We start from the raw sequence: 13,391 nt of genomic DNA, 5'->3' as shown, positions 1-13,391 counted from the left end.
CCAGTTTTCTGTACAAGGCATGCAACAGGCCAATGCACATTTTCTGGCTTTATTCTGGAGACTGAACTGGGTGTTAAGTGCTGTTTAAGTGTTTATGCTAGTGCTCTGTATAGAGCTAAATTTTATTATTTAACAGGTGTTTTTCTAGCTAGTCTTCTGTAAGTATTCAGTGAAAGCTTTGTGCCTCTTGCCTAAGATTCATTCAGCAGGTTTACAAACTCATCAACTGAAGTATTAATATCATTGCAACTTCTTTTCTTTGCTCTTCCTTCCTCTAAAAACACCCGGTGGAAACACTTAATCACATTTTCCAAGGGAAGATAGGAGTTTGGCTGTTGCTGCTCTTCTGTATTTGTATCACAAGTGTGAAATTGGATGCCTGTGAATTCTGCACCATAAGGATCAAAGTCCTTTTATCCAGATGAGTGCACAAGGTTATGTGACAAACCTGTGAGCCGAGGACCAGCCAGGTTATAACTAGAGAGTGACGGGGACTGAAATGTCACAACTCCAGCTAACTATGTGAGAGTATTCGGAATAACTGGATAATGAAAACTGCTGGTAGCCTTGAAAATGATCACTGCATTACCTGTTTCACCCAGGGAGATTGTTATATGACAGAGAACAATGCTTAATTCTTCTTTTGCTTTTAACCCTTCTTTTTCTTAAAACACTAAATTCAGAGAAGGTAAATCCTGGAAATAGACTTCTATCCTATGAATTCAGGGTCCAAAGCCATCAATAGCTGGCTTTGATTATTGATTTAGGGAGAGACCAGAGGTACATTTTGTGGATTTTCATTCAGCATGTGTACATTGCAGACTACTAGTTGCAGTGCTCCAATCTTTTGCTCTCCTTGGGGTCACATAAACCTCTGACCACTAACATGTGCGTGGAACCTTTCACCAGTGGATTAAAATAAAATTGTCCACATAGCATTCAAAAGGAACGATACCTGAATTTGCACATCTTCTTGCCCTGGCTGTAGCTTAAGAAGGCACCTACACTCTGTTTCTGTCCATCTCCTTTGACAATTTCCTGACATACTTCACTGGTTTGAAGGCTCTCATTTCAGACTCAAATGGAAGAGCCAGACTATTACTGAGAAACCAAGTGCTATAAAGGGAAATAGAATGAAACAGAACAATGATTTGTGTGCTCCTGTGCCTGGTCTCTGACAGCAGACAATGCTGGATGCTTCACAAAGAAGCTGTAATAATTTCCCTGTCCCCAGCCAATACAAAGCATGCAGGTAAGCCACTTGATGTCATATCATACAGTTGACTTCTCTTCCTGACTGCTGATGACAGTGAAGAAACAGGGGTATTCTAGTAGCATGTAGTAGTGACACAGAATTGTCTGTTAACTTTGTGCTTTTTAAACTTTACTCCCTTTAAGTCTAATGCAATTTTTATTTTCTTTTTGTTTACTAAATAAATAAATAAATAATTGTAACGTTCCACTGTAATACATGAAATAAGAAGTAGAGTTGGGAACAGAACCCTAGAATCGTGTTCTCAATAGCAGAGTAAACACCTTGTTTACCTTAGTAAGGGAGAACAGATTCTGTCTGAATCTTTTTTGGCAAACAGTTAACACTAAGTTCTTCAGCTATACTCAATTAGAAGTAATTTGTCCTTTTTTTAAACTAATTTGCAACAGGCTAGACAAACTTATAGAAAGATATACTATACTGGTATAAAACAGATTTAAGACAACTATAATCCTGTAAATGGATAGCAGTGTGAATTCCATTTTAAAACTGTGTGGATACTGTGACTACTACGCTACATAGTGGTTCTATGAATCTCTATTAATGTAGGCAGGACTCAAACCTGACAGATACTGACAGCAAAGTGTTATGGTGTAGAGATCAAGTAAATGTTCTAGAAATAGCGCTTGAGACATCTTTGTCAACTTATCATCAACTTTAAGTGCAGACCAAAGCAAATATTTGTTTCAGCCTAATTGGCTGGATATCACGTTAATTGCACTATTTAGTAAGTTATTATCAATGAACACTGGAAGAAATTTTCATAGATTTATTTGCTGCATATAGCACAGGAAACAAACCTTCTATTTAATACACAAATACGTTGCACATTTCCTCTTGTTTCACAAGGGGTTTGTTTAACTAAGACTCTGACTGATACGAGCAGTCTCTTAAATTGAAAAATTGCAATTCATTCCCCCACAACTTTGATACAAGTCTTATCAGCATGAGGAAGTGACAAAAATATATCTCTTCTCCAAGACAGTGTAAGGATTAGCTGAACAGCAAAAGATACTTTATTTTGTATCTCAGAAATGAAAATAATGGGTAAAAAGCTTTGTCCTTTATTGAAAGCATGGCTATAGACATAGGGGTTGATGTTATACTCGGGTTTACCCTACTTACCAGCAAGGCTGCCTCATCTTTTCATTGCTCCTCTGGCTTAAACTAGTAGTGCAGTGGTTCTCAAGGTGTGAAATGTGTGAAAGAAAAGGGAATGTAGAGGAAGAGCTAACTAGAAGATAAGAATATTTGTTGCGTGGAGCCGCACCACTGTATATTGTTAATAATGAATTACTTTAGCTCAGGTCTGGAGCCAAGATTTGTTGTCTTCAGATGCTTGTTAAATCTTGGCGATGGTGTTATAATTTGCGATACTGCCTAAGAGTTTCTTTATTCAACAAACTGACTGCAAACTCAGAACCAAAACGTGGTTTTAAACACAGAAGAGCTTACAGTAAGTATAAGCCAGCTGACAACAGTTGGATACAGACACGAGATAAGAGGAAAACTGGATGATGCTCTAAAAATGCAACTGATTAACTGTTTTCAAGAGTCCTAGAAAAAAAAAGGATTCTTTTGAAATGAAATAGGAAGATTCTGAATGAGGAGTGGAGATTAAGTGAAATGCCCAAGTTCACACCATGAATCTGCAACAGATTCAGGACATGAAGCCAGCTCTTAATTTCCCAGTTCCATCAACAATAGAAGATGATGCTTCTTCTGGGGAGTGCACCCAAACATAAAGAACTGGAAGAAGCCCTTTGCCGTTGATAACACACCAAGGACTTAACAACATAATAGTCCTTGAAGAGATTACAGCACTGTGGCCTTTCCTATATTTTGCCTCCAATTAAAGGAGTTATCTAAAGCTCAGGACTTCATGCAAAGCTGTCTGTGACTATGTGCTTTGCTTGTTTGCATGTATATGCCTCATGCTGATAGCACCAAATCCATTAATAGAAAGTGGATAAAAGTACCTTGAATGTGAAAGGGGCTGTATAAATCCAGCTTACATTCAATTTACATTCTCTCTAGCAGCAAACACTCTTAAATGGATGAGTATTTTATAAATATAGAAATGAAATATACTAAATGTATCTAGGGATGAGAGACTATAGACACTAACCTTTAAGGGAGTTGGAAAAAATTAACTCTGTGAAATCTGTCCCCTTAATCATTCATATCTAAGCTAGTGAACCAGACAGAGATTCATTTTTAAGCCTTCTCCATTTCTCAAAGTATTTCTTGTAAAGGAAAAGGGATAGGGCTGGAAAATCTTAACTGTATGGACCAGGACAAAATGTTTTCCGCTCACAATTTGCTTTCTGAAGATGGCATGAAACAGCTGATGAACAGGTAGGCTGCAGAGTTGGTGTTTGCTGACTGGATTAAATCATACTGTATGTGAGGTAGTGCAGTCCAGTGGCCGTAGACAGCAAGGAAAGTCAAATAATCTGAGTCTTTTTTTTTTTTCTTTTCCCAGCTTTACCACCAATGTCAAGTGTTGGTGAACACACTGAGAACACTTGACTGTAGCTCTTCTTGACCTCTTCCTCTCTCATTTCTCCTTTCCAGCCCCACAAAGGGATTGGAACCTGGCACTCTGAACCCGTGTTTTCAACATGCTACTGTGCTGTAGTTTCCCTCTTTTATCTGAAAGAAATCATTCAATCTCTGGGTGAGGAGTTTGAGTGATACTAGCACTTCTCTCTCTCAGTATGTGAAGATAAATACATTAAAGACTCTAGGTATGCAGATTACTATGGTAATGAGACCATGTAAATAGCTTGGATAGAAAGGGATACAGTCATAAAACAGGTCAAAACCTTTTACAGATGAAAAAGTGTTAGAGTTAAGCATAGTTATTTCTCTAAACACAAGTCAATAATTTATTCTGTCAGCACTTTTGTACCCCATCTCTTATGTTTTCCTTTGAAATTCAGAGTTGTAACTGCCCACCCACATGAATGTCTTTAGGAACAATCTAGTTCCCTATAACCAGGTACAGGAGTCCTCTAAATAAATGTAACTTGTAACTTTAACCGCTTACCCTAATAAGCCCCCACAGGGTCTAGGTTGCCAGTGTTTTTTACAGAAAGGAAATTGCGAAGAGAAAAGCCCATAATGATATTTGCTCCTTGCTTGTGCATTTTTATTGAGCTACAGGCACAATCATGCCTAATGAAGTCCCTTTATTGTTTTTCATTATTTTTGCTCTAGGCCTGTAGGTACACATACTAGTGGTTTAATTATTAAAGGGGATCAATGGGTGGGGTTTATGGTTTAGTTGGATGGAAACTTTGTTGAATGATAATAAGTAATACTGTTTAATAATCAGTATGTGATGGGAAACTGCTTGAAAGTGCAAGACTCTCCAGGTCACCTACAAACAGTTGAATTTACCAGCTTTTAAAATGTATGGTAGCAAATCTTCAATAAAAGGGCCTCAGAATATGTGAGCCAACATCTAAGATCTGTCAGTCTGAAACATTTTTACATTACGTTTAGGTTTAAACTTAATTCCAGCTAAAATGTGTAACACTGCCTTCTGTGTCTTTTAAAAGAAAATAATAAGGCCCATGTCTTAGTTATCTAAGATGGGCTCTGGCTGTATTGAGGGAAATTTATGTGAGATCTCTATTTCTCACTTAAAATTCCACAACTGCATTTAGACTTGAGTGGAGTTATTCTCACAGAATGGAACTGCTTCAATTCATCCAAATCTGGATCACTTTTCCTCCCCTTTGAAGGAAGAGAAAAAATAACGTAATTAAAGTGACATTGTATTAATCGTGGATCAGGTCAGCTAATAAATAGTCAGTGCTTTACATGCCACATTTAGGTTTCTTCCTTCTATTTGAATAGCAGCACAATTTGACACTTGTGTGTGTTAAATCTTCTCTAGTAGACACCATGAGCAATGAATTAAGTGTGAAAATCACAATAGCATTCTAGAAAGAAAAGGAACTTGTCAAACTCATTTTGGACAAGTGCCTGGATGAGCATCATGGCAGTTTGCATGTAGAAGTTGTGCTGGATGGCAAACTGCATGGGCCATCAAATTCAAGGACCAAGATAGAAATGGACTTGTCATTTTTTTTTTGCAAAACACTCTTCCTTCCAGTACAAAAAGTATTATTTTTATCTCAATTACTACTATCTTTGTTATTTAATAACATGTGTGAAGAACAACATTTCCTTTTAGCTCTGTACTCTAGAAGGTATTTGGTGTTTCATTCTATCATGCAAAATTCAGGCTTTACAACTATAAAATTCCAAAGTGTTTTACAAGTGGTCCTGATCTGGCAAGGACCTACCCATCTGTTTACTTGAATAATAATAAGCATTTCTATTCCAACTGTGCCCTTTATCTTGCTTGGTCTTTACACAGAACCATCTGCTTCAAATTGACTGTCTTTCAGACTAAGCTCACCAAGAGCCCTGACCTTGTAATCTCATCTATGCCTTTGACCTTGCAGAGCTTCTCTGAATGAAGGATTAGGGTCTGCCACATGCAAGGCAGCTTGTGAAAGCAGGGTTTAACATTGCAGATTTGTAATTGGAGTCAATGAAGTTTTTCCTGAATATGACTTGAATTTCTGATTTACTTTGCAGTAAGACACAGCAAGAGATGGAATGCAAGTTCACCTACTTCATGTGTTGTCTTGTCTGAAAGTCACTTCTTGGTCAACTAAAGCAGTAAGCTAAATCCCTGGCTGTTAGACTCGACTGTTTATGCTACCTGCTGATTTTTATCTCTTTTCCAAAAGAGTAAATGCATTATATAAGGCCTAGCAAAGCAAGTAAAGGTATCACTCCACAAGGGAGTACTTCCAATAAGCTGGATTCCAGGCAAGCAAGAACATTGCCCACTGAGGCATGTGTTCGATCGTAAATGAATTCTATTTGTGAATTGCCTCCTATTTACTGTAAGGCTTTCGATAGAGATCTTTCTTGAGCTAAATTACGTTATCACAATAAAGTTATAAGAAACAAGATTTCTTCAGCCAAACCTACTTAGTCATCAAGCACCCCAGATGCTTTGAAGTGTTCATGCAGCCCTAATGGAAGATACTCTCAGATTTACCAACATGTGGCCTTGCCTTTCATAGAAATGTTACTGATGAAGTGAGAAGCATGCAGAGAGCACATGTGGAATATGAACGCATCAAGTCTGCTTGGTGTTTCCAATTTGAGACTGACTCTTCTGTGTCTTGATGCCTCTTTGCTCTAGCAGCCTGAAGTACTAGCTTACTTTGGATGATTTGAAATTATTTTCTTCTACCCTGTATCCCTGTCTTCCATTCCTTTTCTTAACTCTATGTTTTTGTCCATTTGCTGGAGAGAGAAATGGAGAATTTTCGCTGTTTCTTATACACATTCAGTGACTGCAGTTCACAGAAGAGTTATTCAAACTTTTTAACAATGAACTCCGATTTGTTCTTTGATAGTGGAAGCTACAAGAGTTAGAGACATAAAACTCCTCCAAACTATTGTATCTTGAGGTCAAACCATGCAATCAGCCTAATTTTCATATGATCACCACTTAGGACCATAAGCCTCATGTTTTGGTCCTGCTTTGAGCAGGGAATTGGAGAAAGTGACCTCCAGAGGTCCCTTCCAAAGTAAATTATTGGAAGAGTCTATGATTCTGGTCTATCAGATGATGCTTGTCAAAACTGTAGCAGGCCCTTTGACTCTGCAGCTGTGAGATGCAGAAACTAGGAATGAATATTTCACTGCAATCTCTTCTATCGACCTGGTTGCAGTCATGCATTAAAGTAACAACAAATTCTCTTAATTGTGTTTTTGGCATATTTTCTCTGATAAATTATTCTCATACTTTATAGCTTCTTAAATTTTTTTTGTAGCACTGTTTGTGAACCCATACCAAGTGATGCCTGGAAAAACAGACAATGGAAGAGATATTACAAACTCCAATTGCATGTAATTGCTGCTTTGTAAGTATTCGGGGGGGGAAGAAAAGGCTTCCTTATTCTTTCAAATTTGACATTCAATGTGTAAATGTTTAAATCTGTCTTTTTCTTTTCTAATTTTTTTTGCCCTAATCATGCACTAAGAATGTTTGCAGTCTGTTACACATATGATAACCAGGACATGCAACAGTCAGAAACTGCTTAGAGTCACTCCCATGATAACACTGTGTCTGTCTGACTTGTGGTGAAGCTTGGGGAAAACTTAGAATATTTCATCCTGTTGGGCAGTTGATTGCTTTCTTGCTTTTTAAAACTTGGTCTTTGTTGTTCTGTTCCTCAGAACTTCATAGGCAGTTGCCTATGGCTCAATTCTACCCTTAGAAACCCTGGGGAACAAGGTGTGGTTATTTGTTCCTATCCAAAATTTGACAAGAGTTCTAAATGAAGAAGTCATAATTGCCTTCCTTTGATATTGGGTTTTTGGGGTAGAAACAATGATCGATTAGCTTCTCAGTCCTTCCCCACAGGTAGAAGAGAGAATGCTTTAAAGTGAGTGGAGTATATCTGAAGTGTTTTGCATTTTATGTTGTGACATCCTGTGTCGTGCCTTACAACGATAAATGTGTTAAACGTTACCTCTTCAGGACGGTGACACAATTATTTTTCAGTGGTGCAGAAGACATGAAGAATGGTAAATCTATTCTAAATATTTCAGGCTGCTATTTCAAGTGGTCTGATGTGGCAGAGGCCTGCCTAGCTATGGTCAAAACAAATTACACAGGCAATAGGTGATATAGATAAAGAAGGAATAGCTGGCAAACTGTAGAAAATAATCTCCCTTTCTGATAATCTGAAGATGTTGGAAAGCTTTCTAATGCCTTTGCCCTTTGTGTGATCTTAGCGTGCTTCTCAGACTTCCTCTGGAATGTATTATGCTCCTCATAATTAGTTGCCTGTCTTCTGCTGGGAAAACAGAAAGCTAAGGAAGGAGGGGGGGGCCTTTGAGATGATGTCTAAGCAGTAAGTTCCCAGTGTTTTATTGAGAATCCAACATTTCTGTTAAGTAATTTCCCCACGCAACTGGGATTTACTCAGTGTTCCTTGTTATAATTAAATGATAAATCTCGGCATGGACAGCATCCAATATAAAGTAAGTCAGTTCTACTGAAGTGGAGTAGGACCCAAGATACATTTAACTAGGAAAACAATCCAGCTTGGGAAGGCTGTGTTCTCCTGTCAGAGACCAGGCAAAAAGCAGACATCGCTTCTTCGTAACCCAAGAGCTGTTCAGCAAGTAAAGAGTATCAGCCGTATTCTGCAATATGCAATTTTCTATGAAACATATTTATAAAGGGGCTTAATATTTCATCATCAATGTGAATTGTTCGTACAGGGCTCTTTACTGTTGTTGTTACTTGTAAGAAGAATCCATGCTAAAAGAGTAGTTTGATTAGTGAAGGTACATTACAATGTAGTTACTTATTGCTTTACACGTTTCCCTAAAGCATTAAAAAAACCACTGCATATATCAGTCAGTTGGCCTTTATAAAATATTTTTATTAAAAAGTTTACAAGACTGGGCCCAAACAGGCACTGCAGTTCAGTAGCAGGTGTTGTCTGCTTCTCTGTCCATCAACAGGTTCAGCTGAAATCAAGTATCTTGCCAGTGCTCTATCTGTTTTAGCCTTTGGATCTATGTTAGTCTAAAATAAGCTCACCTCATGAAGAATGATCTCCTACTGACACAACAGTGGAGACTCCTGACTAGAATGTCCTTATTATGGCCAATGTCTCTTTCATCATTAGTGAAAAGACCTTAGTTCATTAAGCAATCAGGAGGTTGAATCATACAGAACAAACACCAGTAGCTAATGTATATGCAATGCAATGCAACAGAGGAAGTATCTCTTGTGGGCAGAGTGGCAGGACTAGTAATTTTGTGAATTGTATCATTAATAAAATATATTCTATTTGATGCTAACTTTGGAAGGTTCCTGTATGATTATTACATTTTTAAGCATCAGAATTTTTTTTCTAAAGGCTTTACTGGAGGCTAAATTGAGTTCTAATACAAATTTCGAAGAGGTTCTGCTGAAATGCCATTAAAATTTTAACTTTATGTTCTTTCAGGGGTTCAAAAGTTATAGAGGCAAAGCTATACAAGGCAACAGGAGTTTAACTATAAGATTCCTCCAATCTGTAATAGGTAGAATGTCCAACCTGACATAAATTCTTTGTTGGGTTATGTACTCTGAATATTTGGGGGTTTTTCTTAGTAAATGGTTGTGTTAACTAAGAGGTTTTCAGCACCTGATCTTTTCAAGTGTTTTTCACTATGAAATTTCAAGACTTTCTGTTCTGTTAAATTAAATCTGAAAGAAGCCATGAAGGTGATTAGCCTTGATTGGTTTTATCCAGGACCTGTTGCATTGTTGTTCACTGTCAACTTTCAGTAGTTGCTTGCTGGTCTCTGACCATAGTCCATGTTATAGATTGCATGACCTGGGAGTGCTGTTCCGTGTGTTGGCCTGACTCCTACCCAGCTGGAACCTAGATATACACCAATCCACCTCTGCACCTTGTTTCAATAGGAAGGTATTCTTGGTGGTGGGACTGTAATGGAGCTGGAGCATCCTCTGACCACATCCCCATCACAACATCTATTTGTCAGTAAATTATTCGTTTGACAGACTAATGGATAACAAGTTGGAACCTTCAGAACATCCGAAAAAGACAATTTTCCTGCTTTCTGTGAAGAACTTACCTATTGGTAGATGTTCATGATATATGAGAAACAAGTCCTTGGCCCATCACTGACTCCATATGATATATAAATGTCTTCATGGGTTTATTGCATGTTACCTCCTATGATGGTTTTAATTTACAATCCAGAGTTATAAAATTCTGGGAAAAATGTCTGTTGCAGGCTGTTAAACATTAGCTTTCTCATATAATACTTTTAATATGCCACAGACACTCATGGCACTTAAAATGCCTGCTGATGTCAGAAGCATCTCCTGTGGCACTTTTGCTTTATGCTATCCAGGAAAAAAATCTCAAGTTCTCATGCCTCTCTGAAATTATTCCACACTGTTTTTAATTTTGATGATAGCTAGTGAAAAATTTATGAATCAGCTTGTCTGCTATCAAAAGCTGCCTCATGGAACTTTACTATATTGACACTCCATCATGATAGGGAAATAAGTATCATCTATCTCATTTAGCTTTGGAGAATGTGTCTGCAGGAAGTCAGGCATAGTTAATGATTCCAAATAGGCAGCTCTAAAAAGCATAGGCTGTATTTATCTCTGCTGTGGACCCAGAGCAACTAGCAATACTACAAATCCCCTGTCTTCCCTCTCCATCCAAAATTCCTTATTAACCCTGCCAACATATCTCAGGTTTGAGCAGGGGGGAATGTCACTAGGGTTGAGCGTGTAGTTGTTATTTATATGAATGCAGAGTCATCAGGAGATCAGATCTTTCCAACCCCTTCTGTGCTGAGTATTATGTTGGTCTCTGGAAGAGACTCTGAACATGGGAGCCCCCCGTAGTTCATATGGAAACAGTGCTCTTAATGCCTGAGCTCTCTAGGAAGAGCCATGGTCAGCATGGCTGGTCTGTGCCATGGGTGTGCCTCAAATTAGATGGGGACGAATGTCTCTAGCATGAACTTTTTAACATAAGACACCTCAAATAGCAGCCTGGCTATGAAAGTGTGTTTTACTGTGGTTCTAGAGCTTTGGTATTCCTAGAGTAACCAGGCAAAAGATTTGTTTTCACTATATTATTTATAAATGGAAAGCAAATGTACCAAAATAAAAGGCAGTGGAAAGTAACATAGTACTTTTATAGTCAACTGACTCTGACAAACAAATTGGCCAGCAGCACTTCATTAAGCAGATCACCTTGCGTAGCACACACTGCTGTAAGAGCAAGTTTTGCCAGAAGTCAGTTGCAGTTTACTAATGAAAGATGCTTGAATAGTTTGTGTGAAGTCTCTCTGGTTTTATTTTACTTTATTTAAGTTGAAGATGTCAAACAAAAGCACTTTAACTTCCTTGATTATGTTGTGTTGTTTCACATGGGGGGTATTTATTCATGCCTGTTTTATTGAACAGGGTGAGAGTCAGCACATACAAGAAATCAAAGATAAAATAAGTGGAATGGAAAGTGCAGACATCAGTTGAAGGGTCAGCAAGGCTAGATGTGGAGGACAGCGCTTGGACTTTTTGACTAGTTTTTTTGTTTTCTTCAGCGTATTTACACCCTTAGGGAGTTTTTTTTGTCAGAGGAATGGAATAGGAAAGTAATTTGTTCTTCTGAGAACAGTAGTTAGGAAAAAAAACCTTTCTCTTTTAATGTTCCTGTTTGATATTACCTTTAGTAATTGTCAATGTGCTGGCTATATGATTCACTTCTGTGTAATCATGAATTTAGGGACCTGAGGATGGACTTGGAAAAATGACATAGCTGAATTCCAAAGTGAAATTCTGATTTCTTTTCCTTAGCCATCACCCAAGCCCAGAGGTGAATAAACCCTGAAGTATTCCATTTTGAGCCTTCCCAGCTATCAACCTGGGCTCTCATGTTGGATTTATGATATCATTTGTAAAGCGTTTTCCCATGCCTGCAGCATCCTTCCTGCACTGAAGCAATTCTGTCCAGGGGGCCTGCGCAACACTTAAGATTAGTCTAAAGTAGCACTGTGGAAGGGTTAAAATACCGTGAACAGGGGTGCAGGATGGATAAATCTCTTGTGGCATATCTATGCTGCAAAAGTAGGGGGCAGCAGGAATAGATGCAAGGCAAGTAGGAGAGTGAAAAAGTGTTCCGACCTTCCTCCCAACCCCAAACTTTCCAACTTGCAGTTCCCTTTCGCTATCTGTGCATTCAAGAGTAAAATTGGGCCCTAGGCAGGATGCTGTAGTCTGCTACTGGAGTAATAGCACTGGATTATTAACAGGACTTTCTTGCTACCCAGTTTGGTGCTTGTTTCTCTAGATCAGGGTGCCTTAGATACACACCTAGAAAGTCAGTAATGCATACTGCTAAGCTGGGCTGGCCCTTTGAAAAAGGTTTTTGATCAGAGGCACGGAACAGAAATGCTTTAAAAAGTGTGAAGCCTAACTTTTTAAAGCCTTGAAAAGCTTGCTTACTTCTCACAAACACAGATTAAAAAGGTGGAAAGAGGCCAAAGGAAACAGATAAAGCAGTAAGTATTGTAAGAAGAGGAAGGAAAAAGAATAAATGTATAACTGGGGTATGATCCAGCTTCTAAGGAGATCTGGGCTTGAGGAATTTGGATGGTGTAGTAAGGTTTATCTTCTGCTGCTGTCTTTCTGCAACAGCATTACAGTAATCATAGTGAGAATTATGACTTCAGTTCCTATGAGTGCAGCCATACATATGTTATGAATAGGAAACAAGTAAATATGCATTTGTATGTGTATACATACACACATTAACAGTATTGCAAAATCCATGTCTGCTTTATGACTCCATTTTATAACACAAACTGCATTTCCTTACCTCATGCTTACTCTTTATAAATTTTGTCCTACTTGCTCACACAACTGTTTCTTAAAAATCTACATGCCTTTGTTTTGACAGGGTTTAACATTCCCCAAAGGGTTATGTGCATTCATGTGTAAAAGGGAAAAAACTGTTCCTTGCTGTAGCAAAAATGACCCAAAATGCACATCTTCACTCCAAAGCGTAGTTCTTGATCCTCTGAGTGGCTAACCGTGTCAACAAGCTGTTATTATCAAAGTTTAACTGTATTATTTCTACAAGGTAATGTGCTAGTGCATAGGGTTATTTTTAATTCTTTTGTTTTCACTTCAGTGGAATGGAACAGATAGAAATCAAATCTTTTGGGGAGAAAGGGAATGAAAGGGGAGAGCATTAGGACATGTACAGAGTGAACTGGTCTTGCTCCTTTGATTTTTATGCCTCTCTTTCATTACCACTTCATGTAGCATCACATCTGCATTCAGTGGAAAATTAAAACCTTTCTTGCACAAAGCGCTCTTGTGCAAAAGGCAATATTAGATGAGCAAAGCACTGAGTGCTGATGCATCAAGATTTAAGATTTTGGTATATATGTGTTACATTATACATTTAATATATATGCAGATACTAAAAACTGAAATACCTGATAGCTGATCTCTAGGCTA

Source organism: Accipiter gentilis, chromosome 28 (genome assembly GCF_929443795.1).
Source record: "Accipiter gentilis chromosome 28, bAccGen1.1, whole genome shotgun sequence".
Classification (NCBI taxonomy): domain Eukaryota; kingdom Metazoa; phylum Chordata; class Aves; order Accipitriformes; family Accipitridae; genus Astur; species Astur gentilis.
This window is presented reverse-complemented; position numbering follows the sequence as displayed.